Source organism: Serinus canaria, chromosome 6 (genome assembly GCF_022539315.1).
Source record: "Serinus canaria isolate serCan28SL12 chromosome 6, serCan2020, whole genome shotgun sequence".
NCBI classification, from domain to species: Eukaryota; Metazoa; Chordata; class Aves; order Passeriformes; family Fringillidae; genus Serinus; species Serinus canaria.
In genome coordinates this window covers 12,933,943-12,956,229 of record NC_066320.1, presented here as the reverse complement: position 1 = coordinate 12,956,229, position 22,287 = coordinate 12,933,943, and the positions used below count along the sequence as shown (strand labels likewise).

The window sequence follows — 22,287 nt, the reverse complement described above, 5'->3', positions numbered from 1 at the left end:
ACCAACAAGTTAGTCTCTAACCTCAATCTTGTTTCTTCTGTACTTTAAAAAAATTTACAAATGCATCTTTTCAGCTAGATAGACTTTATACTGCTATAATTTCCATCTCTGTTTTTCTGCCATGCTAAGATTTGTTTACAAAATCAAGTCGAATTAGTATGACTTACAGGACATTTACTGGTCCCTTTCCCTGATACCTTTGTAGGAAACCCAGGAGACTAGATAACTGCATATTGCTTACAGTGGATGGAAGTCTCTCTACCTGGCAATAGGTGTAGCCAATGGTGTTATGATGTCCTATCACTATCTTTGAAGCTCTCTGTGGTGAAAAGTGATGCAGGGAAAAAGAGGATGCACTGTGATGAAATCATCATGTTCAAGTGTGAGTACTCCTTTCAGAAGACAAGCATCTAATAAATTTACTGTGAGTCTTTGGAGTCCTAGGCTGTACTAAAGTCTGATACTACATTTTTATTACCTTCAGAAGTTTGTTTTAAGAAATCAAAATATTCTTTATTTTTCTTACATAAAATATTTGCCAATTCCTTTTCACAACTTCTGTAATCACTCATGTTTAGAACAGCACTGTATCTTATGTTCAGCATTGTGTGTTCTGTAGTGAGGAAACCTGCTGCCCCTTCCCCTCTAATGAATCCAAAATTATCACAGAGTCACATGAATAATGTATTTAGACCAATTAAATGAAACTGCTGTATTATTTCTCATGGGATGTAGCCGGTGGAAGCAGCAATCTTGTGGGCAATGGCACTGTGTAATGACACCTGAAGCTACCCACATGTAGCTATTTGTGATGTTTTGAATCCTATTAATTTATACCTTTTGTTTTCAAGCTAACTTAATTATTGTAATTCTAACTTATGAGTGCCTGAATTTATTTCTTTGCATTCCCTAAGGCTGTAAAATACAATGCAATGCTAAATTGCAAAGAAGTGTAGTGAGACTGATTGATGTTGGCTTCGTTTAGGAAGTAAAAGAGTGCAAGTGAAAGTTTCTGACTTTGAAGGCAGGTTGATTGGATATCTCCATTCCAATAATATTAATGTCTTGTAAACAATAGGCCTCAAAATTTTTACTGAAGTTGCTGCAGACGTGGGATGGGGAAAACTTTTCCTCTGTGAATGTGACTCTGTAACTGGCTGTGAAATACTAGAGATGTGTAAAGCTGTGTCAGCCATGTCTCTGCAAGAGTAAAGAGATCACAAATGCTGAGACACCCAGTTCACTGTAGCCTCGCCAGCCCTGCTCCAAAAAAGGTACAGAAATCAATCAGTGCTGCCATACAACCCCAGTCCTGGGCAGGGAAGCCTGTTCAGCATTGCCTTACTCAGCTGTGCAGATCCCCAAACTGCTGGGAACCTCTACCTATGCTCCTCATGAGCTTAAACTGATAATCCACAAAATCAATTTGTTCTCTCAAGAAGACGACTTGAGATGAAAAGCTGAAATTCAGGTTGCTTATAGTTATTAAACCACACATGGTGCATTTTTAGACGAGCCAATGGACAGAATAGACCCAGGTGGGATTTTCAAAGGTGCTTAAGGCATTTAGTGGCACAACTGGCACTAAAAGTCGATGGGATTTACAATCTTACATGCCTCTGGAAGTTGATTAAAAAAATCTAATTTCAGCAGATGGCGTTCTGGACTGTTGCTGGGACTTAGTTTCTGCTGATGCAGCCATGACCTGTTGTCGAGGACCTGCTGTTTCAGAGCTTCTGCAACTCTCATCCTTTATTTGCCTTTCCAGGCATTTCCATTTATCTCTGGAGTTATACCATGCAAAGCAATGCCCTCAGTCTTCCTTTGAAGAGATCACATTTTCATGAAGTGAGCACTATGTCTTAGAATAGGTTTATGATAAATGTTGCACGAACCTGGGCTTTGATTGCAACACCTGAAAGAAACTACAATTCAAAAAAAAGTTGCCTTTCGTCAGTATTAGGAGAACCTTTCCAAAGCTGAACATTAGCAAAGGGGAGTTCTGTAATCTCTCTTTTTGTAGATATTTTTTAAAACAACGGACCCCAAGCAAACTAATTTTTCAACATTTGGGTGAGTCACTGTGACATTCTCATACTTACAAGAACAGGGAATTTGGAATTATTCAGGCAAAGAACTACATTTATTGATTCCTTCTTCAAAAAAACCCCAAAACAACACCTGCATTATTCAAACTTAAAACTTTAGTCAAGTCAGTGAGTTGCTATCAAATGATCAATATACTCTCTTGTATATTACATTTATGCCTTTTGTCTGGTTGAACATAAGTCAAGTTTCCATCCAATTTTCTTTACTGACTGGGTCAACAGAAGGGTTTTGGTTTAAATTTGGTTTTCTTGCATTCAAATTAGATGTAATATTATATGCAGGGTATACAGACAAGCCCAAAGCACATGGTTCAGTGTATAAACTGCACTGTTGCACCATAAATGGCTTAAGCATCACACGCTGACATTACTTTCTATTTTTAAAATAAGTGTGTATTTTTATTTTATGTTGGCTTCCTTTTACAGTCCACTTTGTCATAGAGTTCTAGCACTGCTTCAGGTCTGCCTATAGATGATTGTTACTGATGAAACAGCTTAAAAAGAGATTTTTTTTTCCCACCAATTAACTTCTTTCAAAACTCGGAAAAGATAAATACAGTATTTACATGTAATACTTAGAAAGGCTAATGAAGCAAATATTTTAAGATTAATAAATAGCTGAATGTGAGTGTTATAGCCTACTTAATTAATCACTAATCACATTAATCACTGCAATTCATATGTCAATCCAGACTCTTTTATGGAAGTGATTTGAATCAATTGCTAATGAAATTGAGAAATTTAGAAGCAGCTTCTTGACTTTCAATTGACAGGGCTCATATTTAACTCAAGAAATGTGACAGTTAATGACAACATAAAAGCACTGTGAATTATTTGCCAGATCATATGAGAATTACAGCATCAACCTATTGAAATAGCTTGTAGCTCATCAGTTTCAAAATAAACAGTCATAATGAAATATTTAGAAATCTATGTTGCTGCTTAAAATATGAGGGATTCTGTCTGAAATAAAGCATGAATATAATCTTACAAATAAAAGAATAATACTTTGAGAATTCTCCTATATTGCCACATACACAGATTTATCCTTACTGCTGTTAAGACTGTAATCCTTTAGAAATTCTTTATTAAATCAATTACTTTAAACTGCCAAAGTAGTTTCATGGCTAATTCTTCTTTTTTTAATGTAATTAACATTTTTACTCTTACTCACTTACTTGAATTTAAATGATTCTGCTGTTGAATTTGTTTCCTTAACTTTGCACTTCCAGCCACATTTTAATTAATTAAAACTTCATCCAGATAGAAAGAGACAGTTATTGTGTGTTAATGGAATATCAGTGGAAAGTGCACTAATCAATAATTAATTTAATTAAGGTGTATATGAGACAATATTGCTATATAATTAACTGAGAACCCCACAACACATGCATATTTAAATATTCATTAATAAGTTTGTTAGGAGTTTTAGATCATGCTGTTTTATGGGTTTACATGACATGTATAAAATTAAAAGCATTTGCCAGAGAGATCCTGAAATACACATTAAATTTAGTTCTTTATGATTTTGACAGTCAGGTAGCAAATTTAGGCAATTGAAGCCCCACTAAGAATGAGAGTGTGCCATCTTGGAGGTAAAATTTGCAGGAGATTTGTTTTAACCTTTAATAGATGTGTAAAAATCCCTGGGAGATGAAGCTACATGGGAGAAAACACACTCTATACCTGAAGAATTGTGCCTTAGAAAAGATCATGAATAATGGAAGTATTTTTGCAATTCCACAGCTAAAGCTGGATCATTCCACTAACATGATGTTCAGACACCCTACTTATTAAGGACTCTGTTCTGTTAATATTGATGAAGTTACCTTGTTTGCTCATTGTGAATGACTTTTCATGATTATTTACCAATTTTTTATGCTATTTAAAGGTACTGCTGATTTGATACATTTGCTAAACTTTATATTCCCAATAAATAATACTGTCATGTTTCCTCTGTGTTCAAAATTCATTACAGTTTGTGTAATTAATGATTATCAGACCGAATACTGACTATTTTTAGCAGGGTATTTCAAATCCATAAAGTTTTATAATTAAAAGGACAATCTCTTCTTTGAATATCCTAATCACATTCTATCTACCAGATGTTCTGCACAAAAGCTTGACTTTATGAAGGACTCTTAAAACTGAGTTGCAAATCTGACTCTCAGACTGAGAGTTATTATTGTTTATTGGTAATGAAGATTTTTAAAAGGAAAGTAACTGTCATGAAGAATTGAGGTGATTTTAATAATGGAGTCCATCCAGATCTGGCAGATGGAAGACTGAGAGACTTACGATGCTGAAGTTTTGCAGAAAGACTGGACAAGTGCCTTACAGTAGCTGGCTGATTTTAAATGGCTTATATTTGGTGGGGTTAATTTTCACCTATGTTGCTTTCATATTCAGTATATGGTTGGAGGTAATTTAAGGTAATAACAGCTGAGATTTTTTTTTCTTTTTTACATTTATTTCATATTGATATGGTAGCTTGAACAGTAGCTTGAAAAGCTAATCATCTTAATTCTCAGACCGACTTCTTTGAATCAGTACACCCTTTAATTATATGATTCATTTTTTTACATGTTTAGCAGTACAGTTTTTTGGATTGGCATCATAAGGCAATATTTTAGATAAGCATTCATTAATAATTGTTATTATATTTCAAGGGGTTTTATTTACATAGAACCACATGTATACTGTGAAAAAATGTATAGGTCCTCTTTTCTACACTGTGTAAGAGGAAAGATTGCAAGCTTTCTATTTCAGAATGGTGTACATTAATTATACATTATTTATTCTGCATAGCTTATTTTTACAAATTGGTTGAGCAATTTCCTCCCCATCTCCTCTCCACTTTGTTAAATTACAGGTTTCAAACCCTGGTCAGTACTTCCCCAGAAAGCTGTTAATCACAGTGCTAGATAAGACTGATTTTGAAATATATTTTTCAGAACCTCAAATTCCTATTCAGTTTCTACATTAGTCCTTGTTATTTAAAACAGGAAGTAACACTGGAAATTGCCATGTCACAGCATTATAACTTCACAGTGGAAATTGAAGAACCAGCACAGAGAGCTGTTTTCTGGCCTTTGTTGGAGCTCCTACCTGTGAAACTCAGGTGTGATCTCACAACATGGGCATGAAGACCACATCCAAAAAGGAAATATTTGTCATGTTCTCAGGTCTGCTGAGCAATCAAGTCCCCAGACACAGCTGTCTCCTGCCTGGGGTGGTGGGGACAGGTAAGTGCTCTCCCCAGTTTGAGTCCCCACAGCATCCAGCATTGTCCTCAATATCAAATACTTGCATTTTAAGAATGCTCATCTCTTGCTCAGTTCTGTTAATCTACAGTTTGCCTATTTTAAGGTCTTCATTCAGTAGTAATTGCAACTCTTTTACATCCAGTTAATTTTTCACCTCAAATACAGAGTTTTCCCCTGCAATGTGTCTCAAAATGCTGCACACACTGCCTTGGTACAAAAGAAATTTCTTCCTATCGCTACAGAGAAAGCAATCTTTGAGCACTCATGGCTCTAATGGCCCTCAGTGAGAGAGGGAGCTCAGATGTCACCTGAAATCCATCTAATAGTAATTTCAGTACTCTGCCTGAGTTGAATACCTAATGTGCCTGTCACCTTCTCAAAATCACATTTAGCACAGGGAAAATTATGTATATGTGTGACTTCATTATTCCAGGAAGGCTAACACACGCAGGGAGAATTGGGCAGTCCCTTGCAGAAGCAGCAGTGTGATAGACAGAGGCAAGCTACCACCTCAGCCCATGGGGAACCAGGTTAGCATTAACCACTGAGCACAACACTTGTTCCATTTATCTCCTATCACTTCTCCCACCAGCACAGTGAAGCTCCCCTTTTGGAGTCCTGGCTGTTCTGGCCAGTCCAGTCAGTGATATAAAAACTACAGAGGTCTCATTTCCTCTCTAAGGAGCTTAATGGAACCCCCAAACCTGTTATTTTGTGCGAAACAAGTCTATCCACAGTTGAAACTTTAAGAAAAATAGAGTCTCAAGAACCACTTAAAAAATAATTCTTACAATTTTTCCAGGGAAATAATGCCCACAGGTTATGGTAGTAAATTGCTTGAATTTGACATAAGGGAATTGTGTGGATTTTAGCAGATCTTAAATAATTATACAGTCATACAATTTCCACCTGTGAGCTCTGCTGTAGATCTCAGTGTTTTATTCTGTCTCTTTACATTGGAATCTAGTATTGGGATAATACCTATGGAGAGGAAAGCTTTTGTCCATCCTTCCATTGCTGATGCTGGGCCTGAAAACCTAAGGCAAGCATAACTTTGCCTCCAGACCAAAATAAACTGAACTCCTCTGAGGTAAAACAAGGCAGCAGATCTGGGCAGGTAATTTTTGTGCTTTGTAGCAACAGGAGCAACACATTGCTCTTGGTGACCCATGTCAGAAATAAGAGGCTTTTGCACCAGATAGATGTGTTTACTTGTTTGTCATTTTTTCTCATTACAGGAAAAGATTGCTCTTTAAAGAATCATGCAGAAATGTGAAATTAAAAAATATTGAAAGGCATGGAAAAGCTTGCACACCGTTGTTGTTCTTGTTATTATCATTAATTATTTCTATTATTTCTATTATTTCTTTTATTTATATCGTTTTGTAAGTTAAATATCCTCTGATGAACAGTAACATGCCATGGCATACATGGAACCTCATAAGACTTTGGCCTTATGGTAAGGATTTTTAATGGTCATTGACAAAACACAAAAGGGCCTTCCCAATCAGGCCAGCCCCTTTTGTTAATAGACAATTATCTTTTTGCAGCTCTCTCACATGAGGGTGAGATGAATCTTGCTCTGTCCAGACTCCCCATTTTAAGCTCTAGTAGATAATCCACCCTGGGCAGGTGAGAGCAGGCAGGTGTATTTCCATTTTTGCTGCCAAAGCAATATGTCTTAAATGCTCTGTTATGATGCTGCTTAGTGTTAAAATTGCACCAAGTATGTATTACTGCCCAGAAAGAGTTTAACTATAAAAGCCAGGGGAAGGAGGAGGGAAATCTTCTCTTTACTTACTTTTTAAGCCTCGGGATAGTGACGAGACATTAGTCCAATTTACTGAGTATAAAACTAAATTAAATCAATGCTTGAAGCTTTCCTTGAATATGCCTCAAATTCAGTTCATCTACCATTATTGAAAAGTATCACATTTAAGTCTTAATAATTCTTTACACTAGAGTGCTATTAATGTCATCATTATTATTATACTTCCCTATCTTCAATATATTATAGCTGTTAGAACTCAAGTGCAAAAATCAATGGGAAATTTGTATTTGATATAAAATATTCTAATCTATTAAAATTATTTCTTTTCCTGCATTATGTTAATTACCCTCTTCCCCACCTGGGAAGAAACCCCTATTGAATTCTTGACTAGATTTAGATCTAACGTTGGTTCCCCAGAGTGAAAATCTTTAATAAAAATTCCATATTTAATGTCTCTTTTCTTCTACCTTTTGTACACAAATCACAATGAGAAATATTGAGTGAAAGGTTTGGTTTGACCAAAAGGTTTTGAATACAGAAGATAACTGGTCTTTCATGAAATAAAATAAAATAAAAACTCCCTCAGCTCTTGCCCATGGGCAATTAAGCTGTACTTATGCTATTTCAAGACTAAAAGCAGCCCTGACAACCCAGTCATGACTGACTGTTCAACAGTTGTATATACATCTGAAGATATACCTTTGACATACATTTTCGCTTCAAGAATTGCCTCCTTCTTTTCCTAGCTTGGGTAGAACTCTTCATGCTTTCTTTATTGAAAACTTATTTTGAATAAATTATCAGTTAACATTCCAGTGAAAATTTAAATGTTTGTTTTAATTACATCAATGATTCTTTTAGTTTCTTGACATCAACATCATACTAAAAATTTCTCTTTTCCAGATCTTTCCCCAAAGATTAGAGCAAAACAATTTGTATCAGTTACTGCCATTGGTACAATTTTATGCAAGTCTCCATTATCCTTGTTTTTCAGTCTCTCCTTTTTCCCTCCCGTTGTTCTTACACAAATGAATCTCACAGAGTATGGTCATGAACTCTAGTCAGTCCAGGACCTTGAAAGAGTTATATGTACCAAAGAAAAGTGATCCACTGAAAATAAAAATGCAGAATTATTTTGAATGCCTTGTAAGAGCAAGGATTGAGCCTAAACATTTAGGTTAGTTATATATCTGACTCTGCCCGTTTTTAAAAGTTTATTTACTTGGTTATAAGTTTATCACTACTGATAGAAAAGAGTTATTAATGCTGACACCTTCTCAAATGCAAAGTTTCTTCTAAATTGACAGCCAGAAAATGTAGGCACACAGTTTGTGGTAATTGGGGTGGGGCTGGGGGAACCTCATCCCCAGTGGGTACAGCTGTGAGCAGCAGGTGAGCAGCACTGACAGCAATGAGCCCTGGAGTGCCCAGGGGCTCTGACCAACACCAAAGGGAACAGAGGGCACACAGGTGCAATGCATCAACAATCAGGAGTATAAAACGTTGGGCTGAAGAACAAAAGGAGCAGGTGCTTGAAGCTTTCTGAAGTGGAGTGTTGTTATGCTGTATGGGCAGACACCTGAAGCCTTCTGATATTGTGCAGTGATACTTTGTGTTTTGTGGCTTTTTCACCTGTGACATATGCTGCAACAAGGAAATGAGTGAGATGTAATTTTTTTCTTTAAATTTAATAGCATTTACTCAAGCTGCAATTGATTTTTCATAGTGAAAAATTCAAATATTTTCCCAGATGTTCTAGGTCAATCAAAACTTAGTTCAGGGAAGTCTCAGAGAGGGGTCTGCAGTAAATGTGGGAATTGGGTGACACTCACAGTGTTGAAGAGATATAATGGTGAAAGGAAACAGAAACCAGCAATATACACTAGTTCAGCCTAGAACCACTATTGCTTTCTAAACCCAGAATGAACTGGTTGTGCTTTGGGATTCTTCTTCCCTTCTCATGATCTCATCATCCCACGTTACTTGGTCAGTTGTTTCCTTGAATTTTACACTAGATTTTGTTTAAAGTACTCTGTTATATTTGTTGTCTCAGGCATCAAAAGTTTGAGTGTTTCTCTGTTTCTGTACTACATATGTGTGAATAAAACACTGTTTGATGGATCATGCTCAGTGCCTGTGCTTGGTTGTCCAAGCAGTGTCTGATTTTGAATTGGCAATCTTATCATGAAGAAACATGTCTTCTGCAGTTCAGAGCCAAGTAGCTTATCTCACCTCTGAGACTGCATATCAACCTGAAGGTCTGAAATGAAATGACTTCAGTACGATCAGATCAATTTGCTGTGAGAAGCCCACATCACAATACAAGCCCACATAACTCAGCTGGCCTTGGCAGCTTGCTCAGGAGAGAGCTGGGCCTACATGTGCAGGAGCACTGAATTATTTCTCCTCTCTGGAGATGGAGAGTCAGAAAAGATCCCTTCAGGTCAGGGTTGAGGACTCAGGAGGAAGTCAGCAACGAGGCAGCTAAATCTTACTTCAGTATGCTGGGCATTCAACACTTTTCAAGGCTAAGACAGCAAAGGTCAAGAGGCCAATCTTCTCAAAAGCAGATGAACACAGAAATTAATGTGACACATCTAAATGTTGCACGTGCCTTCCTAATTATCCTGCCTAGTAAGTATTTCCTTCTAAATAGAGTCCTTTCCTTTCTTGGAAAATAGTAGCATTTATTCTCTGGTTATACTAAGATGTTGAAGAGCTCAAGAGTTTTGTCTTGCTTTTCCTTTTTAGACACAAATATATTGCCCTTCATAGACTTATTTCATGTTAAAAACATGCTTGACTATTTTTCACATTTAGCATGTATATAGTAACACAATATATTGTTTTGCTTTATTGCTGACAATCAAATTTTACTTTCATTTCTGTAGCAATAAAAAGTAGCTTTAGCAGTACATCTGTCAAAATATTTGGTGGCCTCCTAGGCCACCAAATTTAATGTCAGTATCTGCCTTGTATTTTGATTTCTGTCATCAATGCCAGAGGAAAGCAGATGACAGTAAGACCATGTATTATGGAGCTCCTAAGTTACAATAAAATATGAGTTTTGATTTGGTGTCGATCCTTAAATGTGTGCAAACACTAAACCAGATTAACAGTCATCCTCATGCTTAAAGGTACTAATGTAATTAAATCTAAATTTCCATAGGATAAGCATTGGTGTTAGTGCAGCACTTTTCAATGATTCTTTTTAGTTTGGATCAGTTTGTAAGGTATTGATGATCATCAGGTGGATTGGGTTTGTTCGGTTTTTAATCCCAGGTTATGGTCTCAGACCATAAATAGGTTTATGAAAGGGCCCTTAAAATTGTGAGAAATTATCACTGAATTATTCAAGCTCTGCAGAGAGAGGGACTGGACAGTTTCAGACAGCTATACTTTGTCTCCCTTGTTTTTTTCATCTAAGCCTTAACAGGCTGGTGAAGGGGGGCTTTTCTGGTAAGTTAACTAAGCCTCATTTTTTAGTACCATCACCTCTGTCTCCTGCTGGGAAAAATAGGGTAACTACCCTTTGAACTTGGGCATACTTGGTATTTTTCCGCAGCTTTAAATTGAATTAAGAGATGGAGTAGGTCTGTGTGGGATGGGGAAGAAGGATAAAAACCAGAAATCACAGCTTTTTCAAAAGCCAGAAATATTACATGAAGGAAGCATTACAAATGAGAGATGGTTAAAATTATTTTGCTAAGCCCCCCTTCCCCTTTTACCCCTGCTCTTGTTATCAGTTTGGAAGCAGGGAATATCTATTCTCCTTTCACTTACCCACATTCTCTCTGACACCTTTCACTTACCCACATACATTGTGTTCCCCATGGAGGTTTTCATCTTGTTGTAAAAATGACACTTTCAGGGATATGAGTGTAGAGGCTGAAATGTTGATTACCTAGCATTAATCATTTCTGGAAATACCAGTCTCTAAAGATGCTAGTCCTCTGGGGTGCATATAAAATGCATGGAGAGGAACAGACTGATAGCGCGTGTGGGAGTGTGTGGGACAGTACATATTTACTCTTGGCCATTTTGGCATTGATTTATCCTTTTGTGGTCACATTTTAAAAATATTGTTGACTTCCCCTCCTAGTTAATTAATTGAAGAAGCCATCCTCTTTTGGTGTTGCTCTCCACTGGTTTCATTAATATGTAATGAAATTTCCCTTTGTGCCTTTATTGTCAATGTTGGAGAGCATATCTGCAGGAAAGGGTTTATGCCATCAGTCTGGAATCCCACTTCCCTCTCAGCTGCTTTCCTCCATATTGATGGCATACAGGATAAACAGAACAAGTTAATTTGTAATCTTAGATAGAAAATGATAGCTGCACTGTTTCTGTCATTGAGCACTCTGCCAGTTTAAACAGCTGATTAGTCAGCTTCTGTGGAATCGATCTGAATCAGTTCCACCTGCGTGCACCCACCAGGAGCCACTTTATTGTAAATCAATCATTCTGAAAACATCTCACAAAGGGGCCAGTCCTCACTAACAAGCCATCAATTTAAACTGTCTGTCTGGAGAACTCTAGAAATTAGAAGTGCAACATTTGTTCTAAAATTAAGGAGAAGTTGTTTGTGTTTTATGTTGTGGGTTTTCTTTTTTTCTCTTTTAAATGATAGCCTGTAATATTTGGTGCTGGTGGTGGTTTTCTTACCTTTTTTTACCTTTATTTTACTCCTATGAATTGGGTCACTTTTCAGACATCCCAGAAGTGCAGGTACTTTCTCATCGGAAAGAACAATAGGTTTGGAATTTTAACAACAATGGATGGAATGGATGGCCTTTATTACTAGAAGGCAACATTAACAGTAACTCAGAGACTTTATATCCTGCCCTTGTGCCCCTTGGGTGTTAAGATCGATCCCCAGAGTCAGAGAAGTTCTCCTTATTCTTTGACATGATGAATTGCTAAATTTTGCCTGTGCAGAGAGTGGGTCTTCCAGCTGGCAGTGGTTGGAGAATCTGCCCCAGGGGAAAGATACAGATATATGACTTGGTCTCCAAACCCTTCCTTTAAGACACTTCATACTATCCTAAATAAAAGAGAGTGAAGAAGGTATATTCTACCTTTTTTTTTTTTTTTTTTATTGGCCTGTCTAGGCGTTTCACTTCTGTCAACAAAAAGCTGTGAGAATCATGTTTTCCGGTTGTGTAGAACCTCCAGAGTCTTATTCAGCTTGAGAAAAAAAATATGGCAGCACTTAGTTTGCAAGGTGTAGAGCAAAATGCTGTGTGTGATGTTACACTGTGTAATTACACACTGCCACCTGATTGCATTGTCAACACTCTCTGATTACAAGGTAATTGCTCAGTTACTAGTTTGGATGCAAAGCCTTTCAGAGACTTGTGTATTAAACAAGTGTCCCACTCTTGGAAATGCAGTCAAAATAGAAGTTCAGTGAGGGCTCATGTGATTGTACAGTAATTTTTCACTTGGGCTACACTGGGCCTGATCTATCTCTGCTTAACCCCAGCTCAAGTCCTCTCATCTATCATCCCATTTATTGTAGGATACTCTGGTGAGATGTCTCTTATCAAATAGTGTAGGTATCCACAGCGAGTTCAGAGCTTCAACTTCTCTCCTTTTGCAGGGAGAAATGTGCAAGACTGAAATGTCGGTGGCTAAGGATTTGATCAGCCACTTGCCACACAGTGACTGCTTTCCTGACATGCATGGTAACAGCCCAGGTGCAGAGAGGTGAACATCAGAGGATAACCACCACAATCCAACCTTTTTTCTGCAAAAAGTTGAGGTTTGAGATGGACAATGGAAGAGGGCATTAAGAAGCAGATCCCTCATGGCTGGAAAGGGGTTTCTATCAAGCCAGTGTCCAGCCTTACCCAGCTGGTTCACTTGTATATCCACTTCTTTTAAATGAGGCTCCTGCTCCTTGCTGACTTCTGATGCCATGTTCATGGAGAGCTCTAAAGGTCCTTAAATTACTTCCTCTATTATGACAGGCTTGTGCTATGTAACCAAGGTGACCACTGTTAGGTCAACTCACAATTTTCACACAATTGTTTTGTCTGTTCTGCAGTCATGACTTGGGAACTGGGAAAAAGTTTATTTTTGAAAGTGTATTTTGACCCTGGAAGTAAAAGTTGAGAATTGGCAGAAATTTCCATAGCTAAGTTGAAGTAACTCTTAAGTCCAAGGTCTAAAACATGGCATATTTCAAAATAGTAAGCATTGTGTGTAAAATAAAAATGATTGTGCTTCATTCACTATGGTATTTCAGACCCAGCTGAGCTACAATAATAAAAAATATTTGAATTTTTCAGTCAGGTGAGCAGATCAAATTTTGGATTTATGCGTGAGATGAGCGCATCCTAAACTTTTGCTTTTGAGTAAGTCATTTATGACTCTATTTAAACTGAATTTCTGTGGGCTTAGGCAGTGTAACTGAGATCATATTCAGTAAAGTGAAGTAAAACTCATCTTGGTGTGAATGGTAATGTAAATTACAATACTTGATCATCTATTGTAGGCACACAGTTTGTGGTAATTGGGGTGAGGTGGGTACAGCTGTGAGCAGCAGGTGAGCAGCACTGACAGCAATGAGCCCTGGGGTGCCCCAACCACCAAAGGGAGCAGAGGGCAGTGGTTTTTTGGGTGAGATGGACTGCTTGCTGAATAAATAGCAAAGAAACAGAACTATCATGGGAAGCTTTGTATTTTTGTTGTTTACTGATCTATCATTGTTGGCTGAATGCAGAGGTGTGTGTAAAGGGGAGCAATGCTCTGCTTAGGCATCCCCTCTAACACAGAACTCTGCAAAAGGCTCCCCTGTTAATTACAAAATATATTGGTCTCACTAGCAAGGGTAACAAGACTGATCAATCCTTCTCAGCAATGAAAAATCAGACAGTCTAAAACGTTAGTGTGGCAGCAATGTATAGTTTGGGACCTAAGAAGTGCAATGACAATAACAGTAAAAATCCCCATTTATGGGGCACTTTATCAAACAAATGTCTCAGGGCACCACACAATAAAAACATAAGAAAATTAAATCAAACAGAACTGTGGGCTTGATTGAAGGGAAGTAATTGATCATTTTTCCTAAAAGCATAATGAAAAAAACCCAAACTTTCATCTCTTGAGGTCTAACATAAAAGTTCAAAGCCTGTTTCAGATGTGCAGTGTTAACGTTCTGAAGATGATTTTTTCCCTTGCTGATTCCAGATTTGTTCTTGCAGGGCATGGAAAAGGGTGCCTAAAACACTAGATTGAAACATTTAGAGTGTGCTTACCACCTTCTAGTACAAAATTTATTTAAAGATTATAGAAAAATGACTTAAATTTGAGGAAAAGTACAAGCGATTAGTGGATATAATCTCTGATCCTCCAGACATTATCTCTCCTTTTTTGGTATGCCAGCATTGTTTCAGATTCATGCAGATGCCTCTTCTATGCAACTGCACCAAGTCACAGACCAGATCCTTTCTCAGGTTCCTTTCTGTTGATACTGGAGCTCCCATCCTGCATCCAGCTGCATGATGCAATTATGTCTGTAAATGCTTTTTTCTACCCTCTCAAAGTGCCAGAGTAGGCACTCCTCTTGGCAAGTAGTTGAGGTGAAGATGCTTAAATATAGAAAATATTATCTCTAATGATTTTTTCTGCTGCCCACGCTCATTTCCATGCTCAGTGTGATATCTATGTCAACTCTCAGGTCCAATGAATAATGATAAGCTCAACAAAGCTTTTCATCAATATATTTTTCCTGATGTTCCCCACTCATTGATATTTCTCCCATGTTTTCTTGAACAATCTGTTACCTCCAGTCATCTTTACTTGTATGAACCCAGACACTGTGTAGAGAAGTTCCAGGCAAACAAAGAAGTCTGTAAAATCTTCACCACTGAGGAGCTTCACCAAACTGACCAGCCCAAACTGCATTACCTCTTTTGTGTGAATTCTGTCTGAGCAGCACAGTTCAATGCTAGAAACTATTAAGTAGATTTAGAAAACAGACAGCTATCCAGGCAAACAGTGCTTATGCCAGCAGAGAGCCCAGAAAAGGAAGCTACTGCTCTGCACAAGGAGTACGTTCTTTTGTGTAGCAAGATAAAGCAAACATACATACAGAAAAGCCTAAAAATAGGTTTGATTTCTCCAAACTTGAAAATAAATTTCACTTCTGTGTATATTAGAGGCACTTACAAAAGAGCAAATCTTTATTACTGAAGGTAATGAATAAACATGCTTTCTTCTCCTTATCCGTAAAATTTGATCTCAAAGCTATTAATTTTTTTTCTTGAAACATGTTGTAAAATACACATTTTGTAAATGCTTGTATCTTTGGACAAGTTTGTAATACCCTTCTGTAAAAAAGGTGGTTGAATTTTATCTAGTATGGCATCAATGGAAAACCAGAAAGAAACACATCCCTGAATGTGTTTTGCAGGAGTGGCAAACATTCATTGAATTATTAAACATTAATTAGCATTTGTTAAATACTCTTGCTGGAATGTTGGTCCCTATCACGAGGTACTGTGCTGACTATATGAGTGCAATTCTATCTTTAGCTAGATTATAGATAATACAATAGCTTTTCATTACTTTTCTGAGCTAAATACATTAATACAAACAAACTTCTATTAACTTCAGTAACCTGGTAAGGGAAATTACTTTTCAGATCTCTGGGCCCATTCTGTAGTTCTGCTTCATTGTAAAAGTTTTACAGAGGCTTGTTTAGACTAACTGGTAGGGAGTTTCAGGACAGTGCAAAAGGTGTAATGAGACAGGGTGCTCTCAGGTTTTGCTGGGGCAGGATGACCCCAAAGGAGCAGATCCTGGTCCACCTGGATGTCTCCTTTAGCTCAGCAGTGCCAGATCCAGGATACTGTCAGCTTTCATAGGCATAAAGTATCAAGTATTGTAGAGATGATAACTTGCTTTATTTTTCTAATTTGCACCAGAAAAAAAAGGAATTGTTTTCCTGAGGAAAAGAATATACAATAAGTTTCAGTTTAGCAAGGTTTGGCCTGGAGTAGAAACCCTACTCTCAACGTTGTCCTATTTTGCAATTTTTTCTTGTATGGCTACAATTGCTGTACCTTGTGGCTCCCAGGTTATGACCTTGTAGGACCAAAAAGAAAAAGACCATTCATGCCTCATTGGGTCTGATAAAGTTCTAACAACCTGCAGTTTTCCTTTTTGGAGTTCATCCATACACTGCCATGGAGGTCGTACTACTGATCTGGCTGGTGGGAGAAAATACCACAGATTTTCTCTCCAGAAACAAACAAACAAAAGAAAAAAAAAAAGATATTTTATATTTAGTAGTTACATTTTTACAGCTCTTTTTATCTTAGGCTTGAAATAAACCATGCATGCATGCAATGTCCTTTCCATTAATGAAAACTTGAATATAAAAGCATCCAAGCACTTTCTGCCCCAAAAGAAACTGTGATGTGCCACAGTTTTGGCAATCTACATTTTGATAATTCTCTGCCTTGAAAGATAGAGGTCTTTTAATGACTGATTTTAATTTAAAAAGCCCCTTCTACTTATAACTTTATTAATGTTCTTTTTAAGTACACCTTTTTTGCAGTATGAGGTCTTTTTAATGACAATGAAACATATATACAATGTTTATGATCTGATTTAATGCTATTTTTAAATGAGAAAGTTATTAAAACATGAATCATGTTGCAGCTAATAAAAAATGAGAGGAATCACAGGAGCAAAGGCCCAGGCAGAAAGCTGTGGCTCTTTAATGTAGAAATATTTATTGTGAGATGCCATTAAATGGATCAGAGAGACTGAGCTTTTACTACTTTACCAAGGCCTATGCAGCAGAGAAGAGATTCAAACTCAATGCACACAGCACATGTAACTCTGCCATTTGCATTTGAGTCTTGCAGAAAAACTATCTCAGAGTGCTTCGAGGAACTGAATAAAACAAATTCACTGTGAGAGGATGCATGAGTTGCAAACTAGGAAAATGCTAAATTGCAGGTGATAAAACCTTTGAAGAGAGGCTTTTTAAGCAGTGGGTGCTGTGATACATGGCCCACCTGAGAGAGCAGCCAAACCTAGTCTGGGGTTTGAAAGCCATGGGGACAGGCTCTGGGGCATGTGGCTGAAGCAAGAAGGGGACAGGAATGGAAAGCTCAAGTGGCCAGAAGTACTTTGAACTCTCTCATAATTTCTGTATCTTTGGTTAATATGAAGAGGTGTCACCATACAGGCAGTATGCACCAGTAAGGAACCAGTAAGGGGGAAGGAGGGGTGTGCACCAAGAAGAAAAAGATTTTTTTTTATTTTTTCACTCTAGGTCCATCAAAACCTGGCAGTCTGCAGTGATGGAAAAGATGCATAATATGATAAAGCTTGGTAACCAGCATGTGTGATTGAACAAACCAATGAAGAGATAATATTTGAAAGCTTTACAGCTTGGAAAGCTGTTAGCAAGCTGGTGTCCCCTTCATCATTTTTAATTTTACTTTTACTGCCCTTCATTTGCTTTGACGGGTTGATGTTGCCATGGTGCAGTTGAAATTCTCATAAAAGTGCTGTTACCCTTTCAAGATGGCTATTTTTTCCTGGGCTTTATACCACATTTTATAGTTATGTCAGGAGGTGTTCTTGGTTTATGAATTCTCCAAGCTGTGAGACTGCTCTAAAAACTCTGGGTTGCAGTTCAGGCTTGCCTTTTAATTTCTGATATTTAACAACCAGTGTAAACCATCAGTGTATTTATTTCCCCACATAATTAGAAAACTCATTTTAAATGTATCCTTTTGTTAATATGGGTCAAAAAACTTCTGCTTGTCCCTCACCTTTTTGATCTGTAGTTTCTTTAACAACAACAATAGAAACCTTTTTTTCTGACTAAAGCTATATGCCTCCTTTTTATACAATTTCCCAGTTTTGAAATGATTTACCTGATGTAGGCAAATAACTCTTAAAGCTCTTCCTGCTCCTTGTGAAATGCCATACCCAATGTTCATAGAAATATTCTCACACTTTCAGTGAAAGTTGATTCATGTCAAATGTGAATTGGTCCCGTGATGCTTCTGCAATCACAATTAATTTCCCCTTCCCTCGCTCTGTGGCAATTCAAGTAAAAGATCAACAGAGAGAAACTCTTGTCAGTGGTGTTGTGAGTAAAACTTTGTGCAAGATGGTTCTTAAAATGAACATACACATATTGGTAAAACTGAAAATTTTAATCCTAATGATCTGTTAGTCATTAAGAACTGTCCTACATGACCCCTACTCAGTGTGAGCAACAGAGCAACTTCACAGCTGGATTGGAGCTTTGGGGTGGGAGAGGACAGAAATGGCCAGAAGGAACTTTTCTTGACTTTACACTAAAGTGCCAAAAAATTGTTCAAGAAAGACATGCCTGCCAAGGGCAGCTCATGAGATTAGTTCATTAATTACCATTCCTGTTGTTTTTTGAAGAAAAAGAGATTTTAACAGGTACTCTGTAGCTGCCTTTCCCAGCAATACTGCTGCTAAGGGAAGGAAGGGAAGTTTCAGATGCTACTCTGTCAAATTGTTGGCATTTATTGGCTTCAGTTGAATTAGAAGCAAAATCAAAGAAAGATCAGAAGCTCTGATTTTGCTTTGTCTTCCAACAAGCCCTCCTGTAGGGTGCTGGGAAACAGATGAAGTAATTAAAGGCAGCAGAAACTAATACAGAGATGAATGCAAATAGCACTCAGACACAACTTTATAAAAACCAGAATTTTTGCTGAAACCTAGTTTGGTTGAATTTCTGGAACTAACAGAAGATTAAATGAGCCAATAATGTTTAAAAGTCAAATAAGAGTCAACAGGCAAACAGAATAAAGCACAAAACTGGCTTACTACAGGTAAGATACACCAGCTCTTAGAAGTACCTTGCTGAAACATTGGTGTTGAGGACCAAAAATTGGATATGATTTGATGACTCTTTAGGCAAAACCTAAATAAAATCTCAGATGTTTACACCTCAAGAGACCTACACCGTACTTCATGTAATCAACTTTAACAGGAAGAGCCATTATTAAAGCACTTCACAGCTTTGTTTTTCTCTGTTTCTGCTTACTTTTGTTACAGTATGGAGTGCTGCCCAGCGCTGTCATATTTGTATATCTTATTTTTGTACGGCACAAGGACTGTTTCCTCACACAGGTCTGACTTATATCCTTTAGATGAAGAACTTGGAGGGTTTTCTGGTTTTACTATGCAGTCTAGTAGTTGCCTCAAAGTTTGAATGATACATTTAAAACTCAGAATTTGAAAGGAAACTTTTCTTTTAAAAACAGAACATTAGAAAACTGCATCTAGGTATGTCAATCATCTACGTACAGATTTGATAAGGTCATTTCAATAAGAAACTTACATTTTCTCTTTCATACACTTGTAATTTAGTGAGGAGTGAAAAGGAGGTGGGAAAAAAATGTTTGTGATTTAAAGGTATTATTACAGCATGAAGTGGCTTTTTTCCTCCTAAGTTAATAAGTTTGTTCCTGTCACTCTTGCCAGAGTCCTGTGCAGGTCTATATTGTTATTTTATTTTTGCTGAATAACACTTTAAATGCCATTGTAATCATGATGTGTCCTTAAAACTGTATCATTTTGTTTTCATCTCCTGTTAAATACTTTCCCCCTTAATTGCCTTTTCATTCAACCAGAAGACTTACAATGGCAACCACAGCCCAGCTAAAAAACAATTCATTGTACCAGTCACAGACTCTCATAATGGAGCACCTTAATAAGAGCAAGTTCTGTACTTCTCGAAGGCACAAGATAAATTAGGTTCATAGTCCATTATTTGAACAGGGTATCTGACTTATGGCAAATCTATCTGAAAGAGTATTGTAGAATTGTATTTTATCTTTAAGAAATGTGTTTTCTAAAAGTAAGATATTTGCTTCTGTTGCAGTAAGGATTTAAACAGAAGAATTTCTCTCTAATGTTTGTTGAATCATACTAGAATGATGAGGTAGAACAGAGCCATACATCAAACAAGGAGTGTTAAAAACGTAGCATTGTGTTTTATTTCGGGAGGGAAGGCTGAGCGCAGAATGCCGAATGGTTTTGCCAAGAGCACACTCCCTTCCCTTATTTACCAAGCTCTGTGTACAATGGAGGAGGTGACAGCACTCTTAAACTTTTTCTGCTGCTGAAATTTACGGATGTGCACATTTCCTTTTTCTTCTGTGAAGAACATCACACTGGCACAGCTGGAGACTGCATTTCTCTAACTCTGTAGACCTGCTATAATATAAAGAAAAGCATTACACTCGTTGGGTAGATTTTCTGCAGATGCCCTATCAGTTTGTCCTCTTTGTCAAGCATAGAGCTGAGAATGGGGGAAAAGAGAACTCTGCCTTTCTTCCAAAGCTTTATTTTTTTGGCTTTGGCTTTTCCTTGCTGTATGGTAACAGCTAACAAGTACCACAGGTAGTATTTTCTGTGGTATCCATTTTCTAATGAGGAGTCTTCTAATTAAGGCATTGAAATTATACTAATTTATTTTTTGTGTGCCTGTCAGGCATCATCAGACAACCACTGATGTTAGCATGATCTGGAAGGGATTCAGACTTATGGTTTAACATCTGAGAAATGCTATAATGAACTGAAAGTTCCTTTACAACATCCTCTGGTTTTGGCCTAGATAGTGTCATTGGATTCAATTTTCTCAGGCAAACACACATTTCTAATTTTTACCACAATCAAGAGGTCAGCCAATTCCTTATTAATATTTCTTGATCCATGGCTAAATACACAGAAGATCTGAGGAAATAAGTTACTCTTTGTATAAAACTTAAGGCATAAAAGGAAAGGAGATTTACTGTGATTTCTGATCCCATGTTACCAACACCTTCATTCAACTCCCTCAGTTTCCTTGGGTGGCATGTTGAGCTCCTATTCCTGGAGGAGGGATATTTCACATGGAACAAATAGATGAGGTTTCTGGTTAAAAAAAAAAGTGCTTATTTTAAGTATGTAAGTAACTGACCATTCTGTAACTGTGTGTAAGCAACTGACCATTCTCGCTATGTTATCTACTACAACTCTCTTTACAGTGCTACTTTCTGAATACTGAGCCAATGACCAGTGCTCAAAGCACTCAGTCTCCCTGGTCCTAGAGTGGAAGAAGACATTCTGTACAGCCATACAGACAGCACAGCCACTGAGCTAAAGTGGAGACAGGAACAAATCCAGGGTGAGTCAGTTTGCCATGGCTGCAGTGGGTCTGCAACAAAAGGGTTTCATGACTGGTAACAAGAGTTGAGTCTGGCCATGCAGGGTCTCCCTGTCATGGATTCAGATTGCCTTCTTAACAGGTGGAGATAATGGACTGCTTAAGTCCTTTTGGTAAAGTAGCTTTTATTTAGAGTAGTGGATATGTGGTGCTGCAGGTATTTACAGTGATTATTGCAAATTCTGCAATAGAAATTATGTCTGTCAAAACAGGAAGACCAAGAAAAGCCTCACAGCTGCTGCTTCCAGCTGTTAAAGGTCCATAGCTGTTGGGTACCATTTTCCTCTATTTCTCTTTCCTAAATACTGGGCCAAATGCTGTGCTGTTGTCACACCTGCTGCCTTGTGCTCTCTTTCCTTTGATTTACAGACACAGACTTCTGGCCTAAGAATCCTTAAGTGAAATTAGGTGAACTGTGCATCCATGTGTAGTTATTGTTGTCAAAAGACATCTGATATTTAAAACTTTAGTTTGTGCAGCCGTTTTGGGAGCAGACTTCCTGAGTTGCGAACCCTCTTAAATATGCCAGTGTAGACAGTTTCCAAAATGCAAGAAATATCTCCATAAAGATTACAGCCTAATGTCTAACACTTTGAGATATTCCAGTAGGAGTATGACTTTTATTAGACTTTTATTAGAGTTTGCCTATGATGATAGAGTCTTTCCTTGATGTTCAAATATTAACACACCTGCTTACAATTTCAGTGTTTACTGTTACCTTTCAAATAACCCCTTTCTCAGAAGGGATTAAGAGGTCCAATATTTTAACACTATTTCATATTGACAATTAAATGGATCTCTGATATGATAGACATGACATAGCTTCTGCAACTGAATATTTTACAATAGTAAACTCAAGAAAAATACACAGTATTGTGATTGGAATAGAGTTGATATCATTGCTGGGAAAAAATTATTCTC

General features: G+C 37.4%; 1 long non-coding RNA gene across 1 annotated transcript in view; it reads left to right on the top strand.

Annotated features, from left to right (window-relative positions):
* The window catches only part of LOC127059767 (uncharacterized), a 60,916-nt gene that overhangs the window by 31,341 nt on the left and 7,288 nt on the right, over positions 1–22,287 (top strand). The window contains exon 2 of the long non-coding RNA XR_007777918.1: positions 21,188–21,327. This is a non-coding gene — a long non-coding RNA (uncharacterized LOC127059767). The remainder of the gene's footprint in view (positions 1–21,187; positions 21,328–22,287) is intronic.